The following is a 22,486-nucleotide window of genomic DNA, read 5'->3' on the forward strand; positions in this document are numbered from 1 at the left end:
CTCTACCTCCATGTGGCCCCTTCTCCAGCCACATTCTGTTAATTTTCCCAGTGTGTTATTGGATCCCTGGCTGCTAGTACCAACAATCCTTGTTTGGCTCCACAGGCAGCTGGCTATCAGTGTTTAAGATTAGCCCTGTTATCTTCTGGGCTTCTACACAGATTCCCTGCAAACTCAACTCAAAGCTCAAAGTCAAGAGTGGCTTCTTTATACTGAGTCGCTCCCTTGCAGAGCTTGTGTACCTGGATTTTGTTGACTTTCTGAGGCTAGTGCAATATATTTCAGAAAAAGGTAGTGCTGTTGAAGAGGTGTCATCAGGGTCAGGGCTGTGAGACCAGTTTGCAGCAAAGAGTAATATTTTATTACACCAAGTGATGTTAAAAAAAAAGGAAAAAAAAAAAAACAAACCCTAGGGCACAAAGAAAATAAAAACTTCAGAATAAATAGCAAAAAAACTGCTCTGAACTTCAGCTGTCAGACCAATTGTCCAATGAGCCTGAGGGGCAAGGGTTGCTAGTGTGGAAAGTGGAAGAGAGCATTAGCAACAGGGAAGATGCCTGAGCTTGTCAAGAAGAGATGGTTTTACTGCAACACAAAAGTAGAACAGACTCCTGAACTAGGAACAGGGCGATATTCTGAACACAACAGTTTTCTCCATTCACAAATGCAATAGGGAAGGAGAATGCCAAAGCACCAGAACAGTGGTGTCCAGCCTGTGGTATGTGAACTGCAAATCTGCAGAAAGTGACTGAGAAAAACAATCCTGCAGTAGGCTGAAATAGCCTATCTAGATTTGCACCTGCACCAGACTGTTATTTACTGGCTGGAAAACTGAAGAGGTTGCAAACCCTTGTAACAGCAGATAAGAATCCTGACACAGGCAGCAGGCAGAACTTGCCTGCTATGCCTGGTCAAACCTCCAGTGTTTAGCGCAGGGTCTTTTCTCCAATCACAGGATCATTGAGATCGGAAAAGACACCTGAAAGTGAGTCCTGTGACTGATCAGCAACTTGGCAATTAGAACAGAGCACTAAGTATCACGTCCAGTCATTTCTTGAACACTACCACCTCCCTGGGCAGTCCATCCAAATGCTTCACTACCTTTCAATGAAGAAATTCCTCCTGATGAATGTTTGGAGTGAAGGTCTTTGTTCCCAAGCCTTCACCAGTTTATTCCTTTAGCTCTCCTCTGGAAGCTTTGTCAGTGCAGTATCCCATTTTCTCATTTATATTTACTCCATGTACAGCAGAAAGTGTCTGCATCACTTTGGTTCTGGTATCCCTGCTCAGTTTTCTCCCATTCCAAATGCTCTTGGGCTGGATTCTGTGTGATTTTCAGAGACATATTCCAGCTGGCACTACACCATCTGACAACAGCATCCCAAGAGCTCTTAGCCTTTGTTGTTTTCTGCTGCACACCAAATTTCCATCTTGATTATCAAAGGATTGCCAAGCTATGATGGAAGAATGCTAATAATAGTGATTAAATCCACACAGATTATGGAGCTGCAGACATGTTTGTCACAAAGCTTGTGAAACTTTGTTTACAGCTGTAATTAATTGTCCCGCTGCTATAGTAATAAAACAGGATATCAACAGCTGCATAATGAAAATCAACAATACCTGTGTACTGTTTGGTCTGAATTTCAGTTTAGTTCAAAGGACCCTCTATCTTACTGAGAAAAAAACAAGAACAGGGAGACCTTGCAGCTCCTCAGCAGTAGGATCTGTTGCAGCTCCTGCCCATCTATGCAGTGTCAAGGATGCAGACTGGCTAAATCTATGTACTCTGCAGAGAAGGCAGAAGCATGAAGAACACAGATTAATTTTTAGATATTGTTTAAGGTAAAATCAGATTTCATGCCCTTTCTACTTACATGGAGAATATGGGCTTAAGGGCCAGAGGATGAGCAGTGAAGGATACCAGACCACAGCAAAGGTCAAGGTCCATGGGACATCATCACTGGTGGCACCAGGGGCTGAACAGTCTGCACACCACCTTCACCAGCCCTGCCTGCTCAGCACCAAGCGGAGACCCACTTCCACACAGGGTAAGTAAGCCTGGCTTTAATGTGCCAGGCCTTGCAATGGTGCCCAAAGGGTAAGGACCACTGCATTTTCAGCAACCAGAGGTGCTGTATGCAATGGAAAAAATACACAGCAGGAAAAAGCCTAAATGGAAGAAATATTTTTGTTTGTGGTTTTATTTTTTTTTTTTTCTCTCCTCTTGACTCACAACCCAAAACTCATCTCAGGAGTCAAGTTTTATTGGCTATCATTTCTTGCCATCTGTCCTGTCATTGTTGAGTTTAGACTGCCAGAAGTTGCACCAAGTTCTCTAACACAATTCTGCTGTGCCAACCCCTCCCTATTCTCCATTAATCCCCCCCATACTTTACTTGACTTTCTCCTCCTGTAGTGTGGCTATCTTTTGTCCTGGAGTTCTCCATGTCAACAGGGTGCCTCCCTGTGTCCATGCTCTCAAAAGAAGAAGACGTTTACATTAATGTAAATGCAGAACTGGTTCCAAAATGCTCTGTTCTTAAGCCACCCAGGTCCCTCACCGGGCCCTGTCACGGTATCCCTCAGAGGGGCTTCTCAGGGGGTTCCTCACACAGTGTCCCTCACAGGGACAGCGGAATCTTCGCCCGCGTTCTCATGGGGTCTCTCGAGGAATTCCTCAAGAACTCGTGGGTTAATTCCGGCGGCCCCTGCCGGGGGGCCCTCTAGGTGTCCTTTAGTGGGGTCCCTCAGGGGATCCCTGACACGGCCCCGGGGGGAGGGGGCTCCGCTGCCCCGCCCCTTCCTCCCGCCCCGCGCGCGCCGAGGGAGGGGCGGGGACCCGGTCACGTGAAGGCGAAAGGAAGAGGCGGGGCCTTCCCCCCGGCGCGCGCTGCTCACGTGGTCACCGAGAGGCAGAGGCGGAAGAAGGCGCCGGTGGATGGGCGCGCGCGGGCGGTGCGTGAGGGGCGCGGGGCGGGGCGGGGCTGCGCGCGAGCGCGTCGCGTCGCGTCACGTGGGGAGGGAAAACGACCCCTCGCGCGCGTGGAGGAGGAGGAAGGCGGAGGTCACGTGACGGTCGCGGGCGCCGCCGCCGCCGCTTTGTGAGCGCACCGGGCAGGTACCGCGCGCGCGGGGGGGCGCGCGGGGCCCCCCTCAGCCGCCCCCGCCCCGGCCAACGGTCCCCGCGCGCGGNGGCCGCTCCCCCCCTCAGCCGCCCCCGAGGCCCCGCGGGCCCGGCCCTGCTTTGTCCGCCCGGCGGTCCCTCGGTCCGCGGGTCGGTCGGTGTCCGCCCGGGCCGCCCAGCCCCGGCCCGCCCGCCGACGGGTTGCGGGGGGACGCGGCTTTGCCCTACTTTCCGTGGCGGCCGCCCCGGGGAAGCTTCGCCCTGGCCTAGATCGCCGTCCCCCCTCCGCCCCCCTCCTCTCCCGTTCAGCAGGGCCGCGGGTGCGGGCAGCGCCCACCTGGCTGGGGAGGGGGCGCCCGCTTGGCCCCGGGAGAGGTGGGTTCTGTCTGCACCCCCTGACATCCGCGGGAGGGGGTCCTCCACCGCGCCCGCCTTCGAGGAGGGGTTCTCCTCTAATCTTGGAGGTGCTGGTCTCCTGCAGCGAGGAGGGAGTTGGTGCCTCCGGCTCGGGGGCATGAGAGGAAAGCGGGACCAGCTGGAGGAGCGGGGCTGGCGGCAGGAGTCAGGCCAGAGGGGAGGTGGCAGCTCGAGAAATGAACAAGTGGATGATGAAGTATCGATCTATTACTTTTGCAGGGCTTTACTTCCATATTGTCGTTGCCCATCCCCTTCCCGGGTATTCCCTCGCTGGTGGTGGGGGGTCACACCTACAAACAATAACATATCAGCAGGTACAGTGGGTTACTTGAGGACATGGTAATGAATGAACCGTTCCCTCTATTAGCCTTCTCCAATTTAGTCCTTCCTTGCCATCGGCTGTGTGTGGTTGCATGGAATTGGGTGTCACGGCAGGGCTGACTTTAAAAACAACAAAACCCTCTTCTGCGATTTCTCCTGTTGTTGAAGAAAATTGCAGCAGGGAAGTGAACTGGTAGGCATTCCTGTGCAAGAAGCTGGATGTAGAAAAGACCTGGTGCATGTTTGAGTCTAAAGACAAGGGTCTGAACTCTCTGATGTGGAATAGGTTTAAAAGCTTGTGTTGGAATGTCTGCAGTGCTGTTGGGTGCCACCTGGGAGCAGGGTGAACTGGTTTGAAGCTTCTCTCTCTTGTCAGTGTGTTAGCACCAGAAGTGTGGCTGTGCACCCCTGGTTGTGTTCAGAGGAGCAGGATGTCTTGTGGAGCAGAAACTCAGGGTTTGCTACGGAGCTCTGTGAAGAAAAGCTGTGGAAGGGGAGTGAAGGGGCTGTCCTGGCCTGAGAGCAGCTGGTTTTTTCCAAGTAGAGAAATTGGAGCTGGATGTGAGGGAAGGGAGGGGGAGCAGTGCTTACCATTGAAACAGAGCCCTTCACAAAAAATGGCAGCAACTCAGCCTCCTGGCTTTTGCTTTTTTAATATTTACCAGGCCCGTTTAGCAATTCCCTTGGTTGTATCACGTTCTCTAATGGAATCTGCGTTTGGATTCCTACCTGGCTGACTCAGTATTTATACCTGGACCCAATCTCTCTGCAGTGGTTTGACCTAACTTGTTTAAAGAATTTATTTTTAACCTTACACTAGGTAACTTGAAAGCAAGCAAGGCTAAATCACTTTGCAGGATTAATGATGTTTTGTGACTCCTGAAAATGAGCTGGCTTCTGTTTTTATGACCTCAATAATCTTGGTAATCTTGGAGTTGGGCATGAGTGGGAATTGGACAAGCTCTGTTCTACTTTATTCTATTTGTACTTTTATCAGTGTGTTGATTTTGAAAACTGTCTATACTAAAAAAATCATGATATTGCTGAAATTTAGACCGTTTAAATTGTTTTGGCCCATCCTCCATAAAGCTCCTGGTGCCATGACGTACAGAAGGGTTTGATCGTTTGAGGGGACATGGAAGCCACAGCCTCACCACTAAGATCTCAGGAAGCTAGAGGGAAACCAATAAAATAGTCTGTCTGTTACCAGAAGCTGTTATTTTTAAACTTTTTGTTTGTTTGTTTGGTTCTTCCATTTTTTTGAAGCTGCTGTTCTAGAACCTACAAGTAGATTGTTGATGCTCTATATTTCTTCCATGAACTTTTATTTTAGGTGATTATTTCCTTGTAAAATGCCATTTTTTGGTATGCTTTATGTTTGTTGCTGGTGTTGTCCTATTGATATTGGTCATAGCAGAGTAACATGCTGGTGAGCAGTGCTTAAAAGGTGTATGTGTCATATACTATTAATGCTCTATTAATAATCATCACTGAGAGTCTTACTATTAGTAGTAATGCTTACATGCAGTTTCAGTCACATGTAGTACCGGTACTTAGAATAGGTACTTCATGAAAGACTAGGAGTAAAATTTCAGACCCGTTACGAATCTTTTTATTTATCTTTGTTTCTTATTTGGTTGAAGCACAGGGGCAGGACTCTGAACACCTGAGTTCAGTGCTTTGCAACAGCCTTGTGTGAGCTTGCTGAAGGAGAAGCCAAGTGACTTGTCCCCTTGGTAAAACACAGATTAAAGAAACCGTGTTGTATTTGTAGACTTCAGATTTACTGAATGGAAGGTGCTGGAGGAAATAAAATTGATATGCACTGCACTGTTATTCTGCTAGAGCTTTTGGTGAACTTTAAGTTTATTTCTCATACAGTCTGTTTACTTGTAGCCCATTGGGCTTCTCTGTGCTTTTCAGAGAAGACCTAGTTTGGACTTGCACTGTTTTTCATATAACTTCCCTAAACAGGTTGCATTCATTAAAGTGAGAGCTGGGATGAAAGGTTGTGAAATGCCTCCTTTGCAATTACTTCAGGTTCATATTTTACAAAAACTGTACAAAGGGTTTGTCTGTTTTGCTCTAACATGAAAGTCCACACTCTTTGATTTTGGCCATCTGCACTGGGAGTCTGTTGGAACTCCCCATCTGCCTGGGGCTCCTGCAGGGCTGTTCCTTCCACAGGTGTGGTACCCTCAGCCTTTCTCTCCCCATTACTTCTCAGTGCTTCAAGGAGTAAACAGGGACTAAAGACAGGCAGTTTAAAGGTGGCATGGTCTGATGCCTGAGATCTCATGGCTTGCTCAGCCTGCTTTTACTACATCATAAATATTTTGCTGAGAATATTGTTTTACTTATGTTCTCTTTAGATAGTAAAACCTGTAAAATAGGTTATGTGAACAACTTAGTGCAGCTCCCTTGGATGGAGTTGTTTCTATTTTCAAAGCTATTGAAATTCTATTTCTTTTTGTCCAGCTTTCTTTGTGGAACCTCTACAATATTGTGGCTTCTTTTGAAGGTAAAAATTGTCAAGCTTTTTTTTTCCACTCTCTTCCCAGGCTTCTTAAATCAGTCTTCCAACAGGTGAGCTTGGAGGACTCCTTAACCCTGCTGAGTGTAGCATTTTACATTAAAAACAATGGAATGTTTCCCATGCTGAGAGAACTTTGATCTTTCTTGAGACTTAAGGTTTGCCTGAAGTAATATTCCTATGGTGAACTCTCTGGTTTTGTTTTTCTGCTATATCATACAGGGAATACAATTTACTGCTATAGAAGATGCATGTTCAATGAAACTGGTGTTGCAGAATCATTCTGTATGAGAATCTACAATTAAATGAAGAAAACACAAATACTTTGTTAACCTCCAGATTTGAATCATCAGGTTGTACTTGTTAAAACTGTTTCAGTGTGGGGAGAAAAATGCTTACCTCAGTCTTTTATGCCATCCTGTGGTTGAAGGTGTAGGATTTGAATTCACTAGTTATGACCATGCTCCTAAACATTTTTAATGGTTAGCTGTAGAGAGAGGAAGTCTTTATGCAGTTTTGTTGCATCTGGCATTGGTTTAATCTAGAACATTTCATTTGTGTTTCATACTACTAAAATAGTGTTTCTGGAAGTAGGATGATACTTTAGAGACTGTATTTAGATTGCTTTTGAGGAAAGAAAACACATTCTACTCCATTTGTTTTGTTTAGTGGTTTGAGGGTGGTGGCTGTGTAGTGATATGGAATGAAGCATATGGCTTCAGAAACATTTTTGCTTCCTGTTCCAGTTTGCTTTTAAATGTTAACTGAATCATGGCTATTTTGTCCTTAGTGCTTGGCTTTGTACTGTTTCATTATCTATGTTTTTCTGATTTGAAAGCTATTGCTGATTTATTTTTTTCTCTGCTCTTCTTTGATTTTCAAAATCTTAAGTTGTCTTACACACAGTTTCAGCAACAGAATTCTGAAAGGAATCCTGGTGCCAAACCTTGCACTGCTGTTGAGCATAGTGTATTCAAGAAACTCTGGTATATTGTATATTGTATTCAAGAAACTCTGGTCCATGCATTTGGTGGGTTGTGCCCCAAGGGATGGATGTGTGCTTTTATTTCAGCTTTCAGTCACACGTTCTGGAGATCACTGACTTGTGATCCATTTTTGAGACTGACATAAGGGAGACCTAAGTTAGTGATGTTAATTTCGGGTGACTAAGTGTGATGAGGGGGAGCAATACTGCACTTCCTGGTCTTGTGCTTCACTTTCTTTTATTAGCTACTGAATGAATTTCTGAAAGTTTTGAACATGGATTAAGTGCCAAGGGCTAGCTGTCTGAAATTTGTTTTAGAGAAAGATTGGAATAGACTTACGAGGTTGGTGAAGTTAAGTTAATGAGTACATAAATGTGTTTGTTTTATCCTTAGTGTTTGAGAAAACACTTTCTGATACATAACTTCAACCTGTTGGGTTTCTTTGCTGTTTCTTGATGTCCAGATTAGCAGCAATGCCCAGGAACTCTTCTTTGCATCTTAGAAAAAGATGGTTATTACCTTTTTTGAATAGTTCTCTGTTATGACTGCAAGTATAAAGCTAATTTCAACTCCAGTTTTTGTTGTTTACCATTTTATTTCTTGGTGTAGTAGTGTATGTTTCTGGATTTTGTCCCAATTACTTCTAGCCTATTTGATCTAATTGAAGATTCTCTTGATTTTCTCTATATTACTGTTGGAGCAGAAATACTAGAGCTTAAGAGTTGTCTCTAATGAAGCTTGTGGGGTCCTTTTGATAACAGCTTTTCTGTTAAAGGACTTTCTTGTCTTTTTACTTCACTTCATCATGGGCTGGCCTAGGCTGACAGGGACTTACGGAGGTGTTCTAGTCTCCCCTTGCTCAAGCAGCACCATTTAGAGCAGGATGCCCTGTGCTGTGTCTGAATGTGTTTCCAATATCTCCAATGGAGACTCTGCTACCTCACTGGGCAACCTGTGCTGTGCCAGTGCTTGGTTGCCCTCGAGGCACAAAAGTGTTCCCTGCTGTTCACAGGGAGCCTCCTGTGTTTCAGCCCTTTGGCTCTGGTCCTGTCACTGGGCACTGCTGAAAATAGCCTGGCTGGTTTCCTTCAGGTACTCAGACATATTGGTGAGGAATCACATCCCTCCCAGGCTTTTTTTTCTGGGTTCAGCTGTTTGGCATAGTCAGATCTGTAGTCCTTCAGGCAAACTCATTTTGTTTATGTTCTTACTGGCCTTTGAGAAAGAGGTGGATTAAGCACTGAATTTAGTATGGGTGGTGTGGTATTCACAGTAGTTCATGATTCTTGTTGGTTGAGAAATGGGTGGGTTTAGAGAAAGTACTGTGAAAATGCAGTAAGAGGCATATTTCAAATTTGAATAATTTCTGTGCTTGCAAATGAGGACTAATTGACTGTCCTGATTCTAGCTGAATTGAAAACAATAATTCAGCAGTCTGTAAGGGAAGAAACAGGTTGAACACTGGATTGTCTGATAGTGATAAAATTGCCCAGGTCCTTTTTATTCTGTCTAGGAATTGCACAGATTGCAAATGATGACTTCAAGTACAATACATCATTTACGAGAGGTTAGGCTGAGTTCTTACTGCATATTGAACTGTCCATTTTCTGAAGCTATGTACATCAAAAATATTTTTGAAAGTACTTTTCAATGAGACTAAACTTTTGCAGAACTGTGTGAGTCCAAAATTAGAAGCTAACTGGACCAGCCTAGTTTTTGTACTTGTGCAAGTCCAGACACTTTTCCCAAAATCTGCAAGACCCCCCCACAACTGTAGAGGAAGGTTGAAATAAAGTTAGATGGTTAAAATTACTTTCATAATTAGGGTTATTGAATCTGGGAAGTGCTGGGATGACTCTTGTAGAACAGTCATCCAAAATGAAACATCACTGAGGTGTAGTTTCTGCTAGGAAACCTGTCTCAAATATTTGGATGACTTTGTTCTCTTGCTGATTCTGTGGCTTGCTGGGGAGTGCTTTTGAGAACTTTCACCATGAAAGAGAGCGAAGCAAGAATGTGTATAACTTTTATATTGTTCTCAATAAACAAATCCGTTAAAATTACAGATCAAGAGACAATGTTCAAGTGTTTCATCAGTTATGAAATGACTCACCCACTATAAAATATGATAAAACATAATGTAAGAAACTGCAGAACCATCCCATTTCAGCTAATTTTACTACTTCAGTAACATTGAACACAAAAGCATATTGAGGGAGGCATCTTGCCTTTCGTGTGAAAACAAGGTGATGTTGAACACTTGGGCCAGACTGTGGTAACTGAAGGCCTTTCCACCCACCAAAAAAACAGGTAGCTGTTCGGAACTGGAACTGAATATATGGGGAAACAAATGAAAGAGTTGAACAACTGGAGTCAGCATCATTTTACTTCTTGGGACTTTGGGAGTGGTGAGATGCCAGGAACTGCTTTTATGGCCATAGGTCCCCTTTATTGATGGACCCTGATTGAAAAGCTGACATATAACTTTCTCCTTTTCCAGTTGCTCCACAGTACTGGAGAAACGTTAGGATCAGTTGTTACCATGGACTTTTGGTGGTACTTTCTTTGACTTAACAGACCGGTTTTAGTGCAGTGTGTAAAGGGAGCAGGACAGAGTGAGTTGCTTGTGGAGGAGCAGGCGGAGGATGTGGCTTGGGGCTAGTTACAAGACAGTTTTGGGGTGGGGGAAAAGGGGGGAAGAGTTTGGTATTCTTGATCTTGATATGATGGGTTGTTACTTTGATTTGTTTGTTCAAATTATTTGGAGCCTGGTTCATATAAGCAGAATCAGTAATGCTGGGGAACCTTAGGTGTGTCTTAACAAACAAACAAAATTCCTGCTTTGATGAACTGCACTAAAAGTGAGTAATGAAGTAATGCCAGGAATGATCAGCCCCGGTGGAGTACTCTGTTCTCAGCATCCCATTTGGCTGTTAAATCGGCCTGGTGAATTATTTGACACTGAGACTATGTTTCAGTCCTTTGAAACGGTGTTGCTCTGTTAGTGTGTAGTGGATGTGCCTCTGGAAATGCTGACTGCAAAGCTGTGAGGTTGTTTTGCATCTTACTTTTGGTATTCCTACAAATGTGTTTTTGTTCTGCATTTATGGCTATGTGTAGTGTAGCACTGAGAACTTGCTATATCCCCCAGAAGCTTATATATGAGCTATATATTATTAGCTTATATATGAACTTAGATATGCTGGAAAGACTGTGGAAGTTTTTTTAAGATAATATTTTTTTCTTTTCTAGAACAGAAATGTTGAAGGGGATAAGCTATCTCTTCTGGCACTCAATAATTCTGAGGAAAGTTAATTCTCTCGGTAGATTCACTTAGTCCTTCTATTGAATAAAATAAGAACGTTACTATCTCTTATATTTCCTGAAAAATCTCAAGGTTCTCTACCAGTAACCTTAGTAAACATAGATCAAACATTGTGCTAAACTTTGCTAAAATGTATATATGAGGTTTATTGATTTTGTTATAATTAAAACCTAAAAGTATTAATCTGGAAACATGGTAAAGCCTGAAAATGGAGCTTCTCACTAGGCTGGTTTATCTAAATGCATGTTTGAGCATTATAACTCTATTGTATTTTATACTGGTGTGGTGTTTATGGCTGGAGAGGTGTAGGGCTCTGCTTTTCTGAAATCTCGAAGACTGGCTGGGAGGAAGTGGCATGTTTAGTTCTTTGAGGGCTTGGTGTACCTCAAAGAAGTGACCTCCCAAGGATTAAGTTTCAGGAATTGATCAAAGCTTGTTGAAATACTGTCCTACAGTATGTATTCTTCATGTCTCTTTTTCAAAAGTTATTTATTTATTTATGTAGTTAAAATCACCCAAATTTCTAATTTAAGGAAAAAGTGGAAATATGCTCTCTGTTTAACTTTAAAAAAAAAAAATTAAATCTGTTAAGTTTCATATGAGTTTAAAAGAAAAAAGCTCCCCAAAAACTCATCTTGAAGAAGATGATGGGAAAGTTTTCCAGTTGTGTTAAATTCAAAATATCACAGCTCCAAGACACTTAAGGGTAACCAAAACACTATCATATGTGTCTGGAACTTACACTTTCAATTCTTTTACACAATTGAATATCTTGCTAAAGCTCTAGAAGAGTGCAGCTAAAGAAATACTTGTTTGTAGTGTAGTTTGACATCCATGTACTTCTAATGGTTCAACAGCTTGCATTTCAGTCAAGGTAAAATGTTTGCTGACAAGTGAGTTCCAGATAAATGTTTATTTAATTTCAGTTGCCTCTGAAGTAAAACAACAGTCTTTAGTGTGTTCACATCAATTTGTAAGGGTGTGGGTTTTTTTGGGTTTTTTTTTTTTTGTTTTTTTTTTTGATTCACCAGGTTTTGGCCTAGTTTTTCTTCTCACTTAATGTTGTTGTATTCCTTGATCTCTGTTTTATTCCTCATTTGATTTTGGTAGGAACTGATAACTCAGTCAAACAAAGGTTTGTATTCTCAAATGTACTTGCATATTAGAATATATGTGAAAGTCTAACCTAATCTCAGATATGGAAGGCCTTACTCTTAGTGATGTGTGTGCTAGGAATTTTCTGGGTTTTATTTGTTCTTTTTACAAGATTTGAGATTTTAAAATGTTTTTAAGGGAAGTTATGTCTCTGGCTCTTAGAATGAGATAATTCATTTAAACATACTTTTTCCTTCCCTTTCTTCTCTTTTTGGCAAAATATAATCTAAAAGGAGCGCAAAATGTTTTACTTGGAAATATTTACAACTTTTCAAATGGACTTTCATGAATTAGTGGAAGTAAAAATTCTACTTTTTTAAGTTGCTCTTTTCAGCAGCGGTATGTGTACTGCATAATGTTTAAATGCAGTGTATTGAGAGTTGTTTTATCCCATTCTATCAGTCTCTTGCATTTGATCCTGTGCAGAAAATCCTATGATGTAGCTGTGAGCTCACAGTATCTTCCAACAAATCTCAAAAACTCAGTTCAGGGCAGTGTTCTTTTGAATATCAAAACTAAGGTCATTCTAATGCTTTTTTCCTTAGAGTTTTAGAGCATAGCAACAGGGTTGGTAAGTTTGGTTTTTCTAATATTAGACATCAAAAATTGGAGGAACCAAAAGGACAGTACCTACTTGGATGAGTCTTGTATACTTTCAAAAAAACTACCCTAAAGCCCTGCAGAATGGCAAATTGCAGTGTTCTGAACGTGAGAAAATGAGCGGGGTTTTAGCCGTTTACTTTCTGCTGATTGCAGTTTTGGGTGACTGCTATCTCTTGTACTTTTTTTCTTGATCAGAAGAGGTGTGTTACATTCTTCCTTTTAAATTTTTATTTTTACATTATTCTACTGATTCAGGTTCTTAGTACTTTTCAAAAAGCCATATTTTGGACCGTATACTTATTGAACTTTAAAAATAGTCTTGTGTTAAATTGAGAAGACATTTAAGGCATCATACTGTTCTGCATTTTAAACTTGCCTACTATTGGTTTCTGAATTTATTTACAGTGTCATCCTGGCTTTTTCAGCAAGTGTGCTTAGCAGCCCCATGCTGTGCTAGAATTTTTGAACAAGGCTCTGTAAATGACTGAAAATTATTACTGTATTTAAAAAGTTGATACTTAAGTTGGTAATGCAATTTTTAGAACTTGTAATATCTTGTCTTGGTTATTCCTTTCTCGTCCTTTGCTTGATTTCTGTGTACATACAACTTCCTTGTTTGCTTGGAGAAAACTGACGTTTACAACACATCTTCTGAAATGGTTTTCAAGATTGTCATTGTCAAACCATTTGTTTAGTGAAGTTTTTATAGGTGCAATGTGCTCTCTGTAGCTGGTACCTGTAATATTTTAATGCTGTTGCTAGAGTTGAGCACTGCAGTTAGCACAATGTGTATTCCAGGTGCAGTCTCAGAATTCAGATGTGTACTGATGGTGAGGTGTACAGTTAGAATAAATAAGCTGTTTCAGGAGCTGGGTGTAAAGTACAACTCCATTTTGTTTCAGAAGTGAGTAACTTCATCTTGCGGGAAAGTGCTTGGTCTTTCAGACTTTCAATGGTAAAATGGACAGGTCACTACTATCTTCTTGGAATGTTTTAGAAAACACATTTTCTACTTAGCCATTTTAATATTGCCTTGTACAGTACATAAACCTGGCGTACTTGTGTGGAATCGGGGACTGTGATTCATTCCTATGCTGTACTCAACTAACTCAGACTACAAAAATATGGTAGAAGGAATGTTAACTTGATGAAGATAAGGGAATACATTAATATGAAAAGGAATTTTTTAATGGCTTAACAATAGGAAGGGAGTTTTGAAGAAAAACGATATACTTTTTCAGATTTTGTGAACTTAAAAAGACAATATTACTCTTGCCCTTGTGTGAATTTTATGTGAGCTGATTTGGCTTGGAAAAAGCCAAAGCTAGAGGAGAATGACAGCTTCCTACTGGAGACAGCAAACACAAATAACATCTAAGTCGCACCATATTAGCAGATGAAGGTACAGATGGAGCTGGAACAGTGGCCATAGGTCTTAGAAAAAGCATACAGATCATTCTCCACCCCATTTAAGTTTAGAGAGAAAGTAAATACTGAATTAAATGCAGTAAAACTGTAGGCAGTTTGATGCTTTATGTGAGCACCTTGTTTCTTTGATATCTTCCTCAGAAAATTTAAGAAACTAAGAAGTGAGAGATGAATTTAATTTTGATTTAATTTCAAGGGTGAGAACAGCCTGAATGACTGTATTCCTGCTGTTAGATTGAATTCTGCATAGAGAATTCAATTTTATTTGCCTGCTCCTTTCTAGCATGTTTTAGGTTGTAAAGATAATTAATCCTTCCTCTTTTTCGAAAGTTTGGTATCATTTTGGTGCAAATGAGATAGACCTGACCTGACGTGAGTTCTAGACTGATGAAATAACTGAATTTACACATGACGTCAAGTTGAGAAGCTGTGGTTGTGAGGAAAACAATACTCAAAATCAGGTGGGAAAGCTTGAGGTAAACCCATGGTTTCTGACTGAAGCAAGTTAACATGAGGAGTAGTATCAGAGGAAACTTGCCAAACCTGCTTTTTTAAAGCTAGACAAGATGGTAACAATAGTTGTGACTGTAGAAAGAGCAATCCAGAGGTGACAGAGAAATGGAAGTGATCTTTGATAGCTTTCAGTTCTGGGTGCTTTTTCACTTGTTTCTTGTTTTTGAGCACCTGACAGTAAGTTTAAGTAAAATTAGTAAGTAAGTAAAATTATTTCACTCACTTCTCACAGTGTTTAACTTTGAAATGCTAAACTGAGCCAAATGGCTGATAGTTTTCATTAAGATGTGATGTACAGTGATTGTGAAGAAAGGAAATGGTTAACACTGCCTTGCAAATTATTATTTCTTTTCCTCCTTCTGAAACTTTTAAATTCAGAGACAATGTATGTCACTGCAAAAACAAAAAAAACAACTGGAAATAAAAACTTTTTTTGTTTTGATGGATATTCCTGCCTAAGATTAGTCTTGAGAAATATCATAATCTGGGACAAAAAATGTAGAAAGATATTGTGGAATATTTTGCTTTATTTAAAAGTGGTTTTCTGCAAGACTCCCAGCTTTCTTTGGTCTTTTGAGTATAAGAATGTATCACAAGGAGTGGTTTGTGCTGGTGGTCTTCCCTTGGTGTCTAGTTCAAGGGTTGGGCTCTGTACAGCTGCAGGAAGGATACTGACCTGTTTGGTGCTGCTACCAGAACTGAAGCTGAAATCAGAAATCTGCTATCACGTTTTATAGGTACAGCATTACTAATTACAGAGTGCATTTCCTTCTATATCACTTGTGGCTTGTAATTTCAGCATTGCTTTTTTTGTGTGTGTGTTGTAATGTGATCTGATGAGTGGCATAAGTCTAAATTAATCCTGCCCTCCAAAAACTTTTCTGTGGTGGCACTTTCTACTTTTTCCCTCATTGTCAATTCTAGTGTGAATTAAATAGGGGCCTTTTTTTTTTTTTTTTTTGGATGCAGTTGAGTGTGTTTCTGCAAGTGTGACAATGTCTCTGCTCTTGCTTGGCTATTTTTAGTCCTCTTGCTTGTATCTGTTTCTATTCAAAGAATTCCTTTGGAAGCTGTTCCAGGAGAGAGTGGTTTGATGACGCTGGGGGAGGCAGGGAAAGTGCAGGCAAGGAGTGTGTTCGTGATCTGGCAGTGAGATGTCAGATGTGCAGTGCTGCTTCCTGTCTGAGCAAACTGTTCCAAGAGAATTCCCCCTGCTGAGTATTGTGCTGCCAGGTGTTACCTGGTTCTTGGTGTCATTTGGAGTGCCTGGGTTTCTACTTGAATCTTATTACTTGGTTTGTTTTGCTGTGGAAATAACAACTCATTTTAGAGTCTGATCAGGTATGGGCTGTTACATCAGAGCAGGTAACTGAAGTATGCATTTCTAGCATTTAAAAGCCAAAGCCAGCTGTTCCCAGTACTTGTTCTTCCCTGCTCTGTTTTTTCTTTTTTAATTTTCTGAAACAGCTTATTCTGGGTTAGCTTTCCTAGTAAGTTGGTTTAAAAGTTTTCACTTGTTATTTAACAGCCCTTTTTTTTTTTTTTTTTTTTTTTCCTTTGTGGTTGCATGCATTACTCATCTTGTGAGTACAAGGTAGCTGTTCATTATAATGGCAGTGGTAAGTGGAGGTGATCCAGTGAAAATTTTTTTTTGGTTTTTAAGTGTTGTATCTTACAGTTGGTAGTATTGACAAATTGATGGAAGCCTGAGTGGTGTGTTTGCTGACAGCCCAAGCTTTAACTGTTCTCAAAGTGGCTTGCTGACATTGTCACAAGAAGGGCAGGGAACAGTGGTTTTGAGACAAATCAGTCGCAGTTAGTACAGGAAGGGCATCAACCCTGTGCAGTTTCGGTAGTGTATTCAATCTTATCTGAGATGCTTTGGCCACTTAAGTATTTTTTCTGTGTTGTAGTATTGATGGCTTAACGAGAGTGTGGCCTGAGTTCTTACATCCTTTTGTATGTTCTTTGAAGAGAACATTTATAACCTGTGTAATTGGTACTCTGCAGCTGTTTTCTCACCTACATATATATGTGTGTGCTCTGAGCCCACCTGGGCTTTTTTGCAGACCCCAAGATTCATCTCAGGCTGGAAAGCTTTGCAAATTATTGCAGTCTCAAGAGGCTTTGCCTTGTGGTTCTTTTAGTGGAGAGAGCCATTCAAAGAACTTCCCAGTCACCCAGCTCTGTTTTCCTCAATAGGCTTGTCTGGATTTCCTCCTTTCCCCCTCAGAGAGGATGCTGAGACTTTTAATGAGCTGCCAGAGCAAACCTTGTCAAGGTGGGGCTTTTAATAGGGAATGGGTGGATGTTTAATTGTGTTATTCCTCTAAAAGTGAAATCCATAGATGACTGGCAAAAGTATTGAATATTCAGTTGTGCATACAAATTATTAAAGATGGTTATGGGTGAATAAGTTGCTTTGGACTAGTTTGAATCTATTTTAATGCCCGAAGCTGAATGTAAATATACACTTCTGTAGCTGGGGGAAAAGACTGTATTTTAGGTTAACATAAGCTATATTAATGTAGCTGTTCTGATGTTGATTATACCTCCTCTTCTTTGGACAGAAGCGCCTCCAAATCTTAACCATACTCTTCACTGCAAGTTACTAACTAGATGCTAACAGATATCTAAGAGGTTGAACATAAAGTGTTCCTCAGTAAATGTGATAGAAGCCTCTTTTCCTGCAAGATAATTATGTATTCAAATATATACTTTTCTTCAAAACTCTGCTGGGAGAGGGTTTTTTTTTGTTTGTTTGTTTGTTTGTTTTTGTTTGTTTGGGTTTTTTGTTGTTTGTTTTTTGGGTTTTGTTTGTTTTGTTTTGTTTTGTTTTTAAAATGCCTATAGGGAATTATTTCTAATTTTTTTGCTTGTATGCAGTGGGCTTGACCAGGATCAAGTCATGCTCTACTGGATCCCAGAAAAACAAAATACATTTCTACCTGTGCTGTAATGATGCCTGTCTACTAAAAAGCAAGTTCTCCCTTTCCTCATGAACTTGATCCCTGTCCCTCCTGTCAGATTCAGCAGTTGTATAGCCACATAGTTTTCCACTGGATAAGCTTGTTGAACTGACTGATTGTTTTGTTTTAGAGGCTTTAGTTCGCTCCTGGGTGAGCTTACTGAACCAACTCCCTCTGCAGCTGCAGGATCATTAGCCTGATTGAAGGAAAGGAGCAATATTTTGTGGTTGAGGAGTGGGAGAGCAGGCATGCCATTTCTGGTGATTGCTCACAGTTGTGTGGTATTAGATGTGAGCTGATACTTAATTTTAACGGAACAAACTGTTTGGGTTCTGCCCAAGCTATGGATTGAACTTCAAGTGAATATACAGCCAGATCCCAAAGGGAAACTAAAACTCCAGTCCAGCTATGAGGTTTTTTTTGTCTTAAGTGTGCTCAGCCATCCTTTACTTGTTAGAGAGACTCCAGGAGCGCTGTGTTGGTTCTGGTTACAGAGGATAATGATTTTCAACGCTGAAAGCCCGGCTAGTTAGTTTTTGTTCCCCTGGCTGCAATAAACTTTTTTTTTTACTAAATAGTAGTTAATGTTTCTTTCCAATTCTCCTGGTTAATGCAGTGAATGATTCAGTTGGAGCTAGTATAGCAGTCATGGAATAAACAGCAAGTGTACCATGTATTGACTTGGCTAGTATTTTCTTTTATCTCCTGAGGTACCTTTCCTCCTGTCACAAGAGGAAGTTATTATGTTAGTGGGTGTGCAAGCACCGCCTTAGCCCCTCTGTATACTCCCTGACCTGAGAATACTGATGGAGTTGACAATTCAGAACAGCATGCTGTGTGGCCAGTGATGAGAATGTTATCTCTTCTACCTTGGCAGCTGTTAGAGAGGTTTCACGTAAGAAAGTCTTTTCTCTCACAGAGGGCAAGAAATGATCTTCAGTCAAAGATGGCAGGAACCTCTATTTTTCCCTTCAGGTCTTAGGATATTTGGACAGGCCAAAACTTTCCTTGAAATAGTTCTTAGCAGACAAATATACTTGAAAAGTGATCTTCCTGAGGGGATCCCCATGATGGCTGGTTGTCAGAGAGAATTCCTGTTTCCTATATATTTCATTTTTATTTGGGCCAGTGCAGCCTTTTTTTTGTTTTGTTTTGTTCTGTTTTGGTCTTGGTAGATTTGGGGGTTTTTTGGATGTTGTGGGTTTTTTTTGGGTTTGGTTGTTTTTGTTTTTATTTTGGTGGGGGTTTTTTTTTCTTTTTCTTTTGGGGGGGTGTGTGTGTGCGGGGTTTTTTTTTGGTTGTTTGTTTTGGTTTTTTTGGGGTTTTTTTTTGGTGATTTGTTTCATGGCAACAGCTGTAGTCTAATCTCTGTTATCTAGTTCTGAAAGTCCGGAGTATGGTGCTTAGAAAACAATGTGCAGTTTGTCTGTGTCTTTCTGTTCCTTGAAATTTCGGCACAGTTACTCATAACTCTTGGTAACTAGTGCATTTTACAGGTCCTTGCGAACACGGGGCTTACTAGCTCAGGGAGCAGAACGTGATTCCCTGTAGATACTGACATCTGAAACACAAGGTCAAGTGGTCTGAATGTTTTAGGACGTTCACTGCCTTTGATTGTCCAGAGTCACTCAGGTGCATACAAAACTTATTCAGCAGTGGAGCTGAGTAAGTTTTGCTAACCAGTTTTTTACAAGTCAGAAGACTGACTTGGCTGTGTGAAAGGTAAAGCTGTAGGTGAAAGTCAGCCAGACTTCTCTGATTTTGGTATGATTGATTGTCTTTTTTTTCTTTTTTTTTTTTTTTTTTTTTTGGTAAATACCAGTAAAGTTGCATTTCTTCCTTCAGAAATTTCTGAAGGAATAAGGGTACATGTTGCCTCAGAAGCTCCAATATTTTTAAAGAAATAATGAGGACAAGTCTGGATGTCTATTGAGTGTAGCTGGCAGATTTTTGATTAAAACTAGAGAGTCACCAGTATATACTGAAATGTGAAGCACATCTCTCAGTCAGACACACTGGGATAATAGGGAAAAAATAAATACTCTGAGAGGATTTTAAAAAAATGTTAGTTATAATACCTAACTTCCATGGTTGAAACATGCTCTACTACTGGAAAATGTGCCATGTTCAGTCCCTTGTCCACATCATGCTTTTGTGCTCTGAATATGTGACCAACTTTTGCCTAACTCCAGTCTTTTGAGGAGGAGCACTTGCTCTTCCAAAACTTCTAGCAAGTGCTGTCTTTTGTGTATTTCTTTGTCTTACTTTGCATAGCATATGATTAGGAGTTCTAATCCTTAAAATACTTTTTTTCTGGTATTAAAGAGAAATTTTTGATTTTTGCAGATGGGAATGTGTTCTTAGCTAATTATAGATTTGCCTAGCAGGATAATTGTTTTAAGTAACAACTCGGAGGGTTTTCAAAAGGTGGGTAAGAATAGTCACTTGGTTATTGGTTGCAATTTGTTAACACGACTTGTTTATGTATTAGTTTGTGTTTGTGCTGGTAGTCAGACTGTCCCCAGCAATACTCTTTCCTTGGTAAAAAATAAAAGCATACGGATAGTATAGTTTCTCTCTCTTTTGGTGTTCTGCCAGTGATGCAGATCAATATTTTTCTTATTTGCCATAGAAGACTGTAAGATGAGACATGAGTTCTCCCAGGATCCATAAACTCACGTTCAGTGTAGTTGCTTGGGGCAATACAGACCCTGAGTCATCACCATGGATCCTGAGGAGCATCTGACTCCTGCAAACTCTTCCTGTTTCAGTCAGCAATAAAGATGATGGTCAGATGCTTTGGACAGCAGCACTCGAGGGAAATGCATTACATCGATGCTTTGCAGACATAATTTTTCCCACTGTTCTTTTTCTTCCTGCTCATAAAATTCTACAGCTGGAGCAGTAAAATCTGAGCTCATTGTACATGTACAGTAGTTATGCCCTCCTGAGGTGGTGTCCTGCAACCTTTTCCCAACCCTGTCACTGTGAGAAATCTTTGACTGGTAGCTTTGTATTTTGAATATAAAAGAGCAATCACATTTTTAAGGTGTTCACAGAGGTCTTTTCGTGGTTTGTCACAGCTCCTTGTCCAGGAATCAAGAATGTAACTTGAGACTGCCTCAGGAAAGGAATCTAAACTGCAGTTTTTTTTTCAACTGATGGAAGTGATGGAACTTCTAGAAGAATCTTGAAAATCAGTTGCTATTGCTGTTGCTATTGCTGTGTCTGTTCCTGGAAGTTTAGTAATAGATTTCCTGTATCCTGGGGGTTTGCAACCATGTCAAATCAACTTTTATTCTCTGTATTTCTAGGTTTTCTCATTTCTAAGTCTAAGAGGCTTAGAGCTCTTGCTGAAGGAAGATGGAACAACAGATCAAAGAAAACATCACAGTAGCTTTTAAAACCTGCTATTTGTGTTGATATTTGTTCAATTAATCTTGGATTATTTGCCTTTCTCTTTTCCTTCTAAAATTCAAAATGGGTACACAACTAAATGTGTTGGATAAGACAAGGGATGAAGACTTTGGAGGTGGGGAATTTGGCAGTTTTAGGAAGGGTTAAATTAGAATATTTTGTTACTCCTTTTGTAAGCTAGAATAATCCTTGCCATTCCATGTTACACATTACTGAAGCTGCAGTTGTAGTGTAGGTCCTTGGAGTAAAACATGCTGTACAGACAGAAAACTAAAACAAAAGACTGAGAGTTGGGATGGTTTTCATCATAGATTCTTCTGTTGCTTTCCTTTTTTAATGGAAAATTTTTTAATGAAGTCATAACTAATGATAAGGGCACTTTTAAATTTTAGTTTTGTTTGGGTTTTGGTTTTTGTTTGTTTTTAAATTAGTAAAGACAACCTTGATCTGTGGGTGCTAGGTTACATCAGTGAAAAAAGAAACAAAGTTTACAGGAATATTGTGCGTCTTTGTTAATTGTCATAAGAGAATACAGACACTTTTTTAGACAAGAATTTTGGAAGCCCTCTCTTTAATACTTTCTCCTTTTTTTTCATTAGTGCTCTGTACTAATGTATAGAAAGTGATGAAACTAGTACTTGTTTCATTTAATATTTTATATGTTTCTTCAAATACTGCTGTTTTGGTTGCTTATTAGAATTGCAGTGTCTGCTGGTGGGGGACATTGGCACTGCACCAGATGCTGACATGGAAACTGAAGCATCTGCTTGCCTGAATATTTTTTTAATCTTTATTAAACAGTTTTTAATTAGTTTTCTTCCTCCCAGTCTCAAATCATATTTCCTCATTTTATCTACAGTTAAAATTAAGTTCATCAGTTTGTGATATCCTGCTCATTACTGTGACAGCAGCCTGCCAAACAGATTTGATGAATATGAGGAGTTGGAGAGAATAAGAACCTGCTTTGTGAGCGAGGAAATGTTCTTGTTCAGCCCCATCTAATTAATTAATAATATCTCACTTATGCTCAAAACTGTTGTCATTGTGATAATTTGGAGGCAGTGGCTCTCTGCTGCCTGTTACTTCTTACTCTGCAGTAGGTGTGGTTGGGCGTGAAGCCTCAGCCGTGTTTCTCTGCTCAGTGCAGTGTCTGAGGTGGAGCGTGGCCCTCCATCTGCTCTGTCTGGACACTGTCATTAGACAGTGGGAGCCAACTTAAGAGGAAGTAAAATGACAGTATTTTGAAAGTTCTCTTTTTATCAGGCTACCAATTGTGCTTTTAAGAAGACTAGATTGTGTCTGATGGATTATAGCATGTCCTTGTTGGCTTGTTGGGGGCTGTCAAACTGAGTGTGGGGTTCCACGCTTGCCTGAGGCGAGTACAAGTCCATACTGCTGCCTGTACCTTTGGTGGGCCTTTTTTTTGCGGTTCTAACCTGCTAAATTGTGCTTCTCATGTACCGCATGATCGGGAGGATGAAGATCTCCTTTAAAAACCCCATTTAGCTGTTCAGGTTGTTTGAGCTCTGTTCCCACAGCAGTCTGATCTTTCTGTGCTATGTTGTTTCCCAGGAGTGTTTCAGCCATTTATGTGCCTGCCTTTTTTCTTAAAGTATCCTTTCGTCCTGAAGAACAAATTTGGCTTAAGCAGTGGTGGGACAGACACATGCTAGGAAAAGGAGAAGAGACACA

General features: G+C 40.8%; 1 protein-coding gene across 6 annotated transcripts in view; it reads left to right on the forward strand.

Annotated features, from left to right (window-relative positions):
* The first annotated feature begins 2,877 nt into the window (after positions 1 to 2,877).
* The window catches only part of UBAP2 (ubiquitin associated protein 2), a 96,083-nt gene continuing 76,474 nt past the window's right edge, over positions 2,878 to 22,486 (forward strand). For 5 of the 6 annotated variants that reach the window (XM_041461805.1, XM_041461806.1, XM_041461807.1 and 2 more), the window contains exon 1: positions 2,878 to 2,958. The gene's annotated coding sequence lies outside the window, so the exon portion shown is untranslated. Of the gene's footprint in view, positions 2,959 to 3,428; positions 3,503 to 22,486 lie in introns of those variants that run through there. The other variant, XM_041461810.1, reaches the window with a different exon arrangement.

Source organism: Pyrgilauda ruficollis, unplaced genomic scaffold (assembly GCF_017590135.1).
Source record: "Pyrgilauda ruficollis isolate IOZ18807 unplaced genomic scaffold, ASM1759013v1 scaffold155, whole genome shotgun sequence".
NCBI classification, from domain to species: Eukaryota; Metazoa; Chordata; class Aves; order Passeriformes; family Passeridae; genus Pyrgilauda; species Pyrgilauda ruficollis.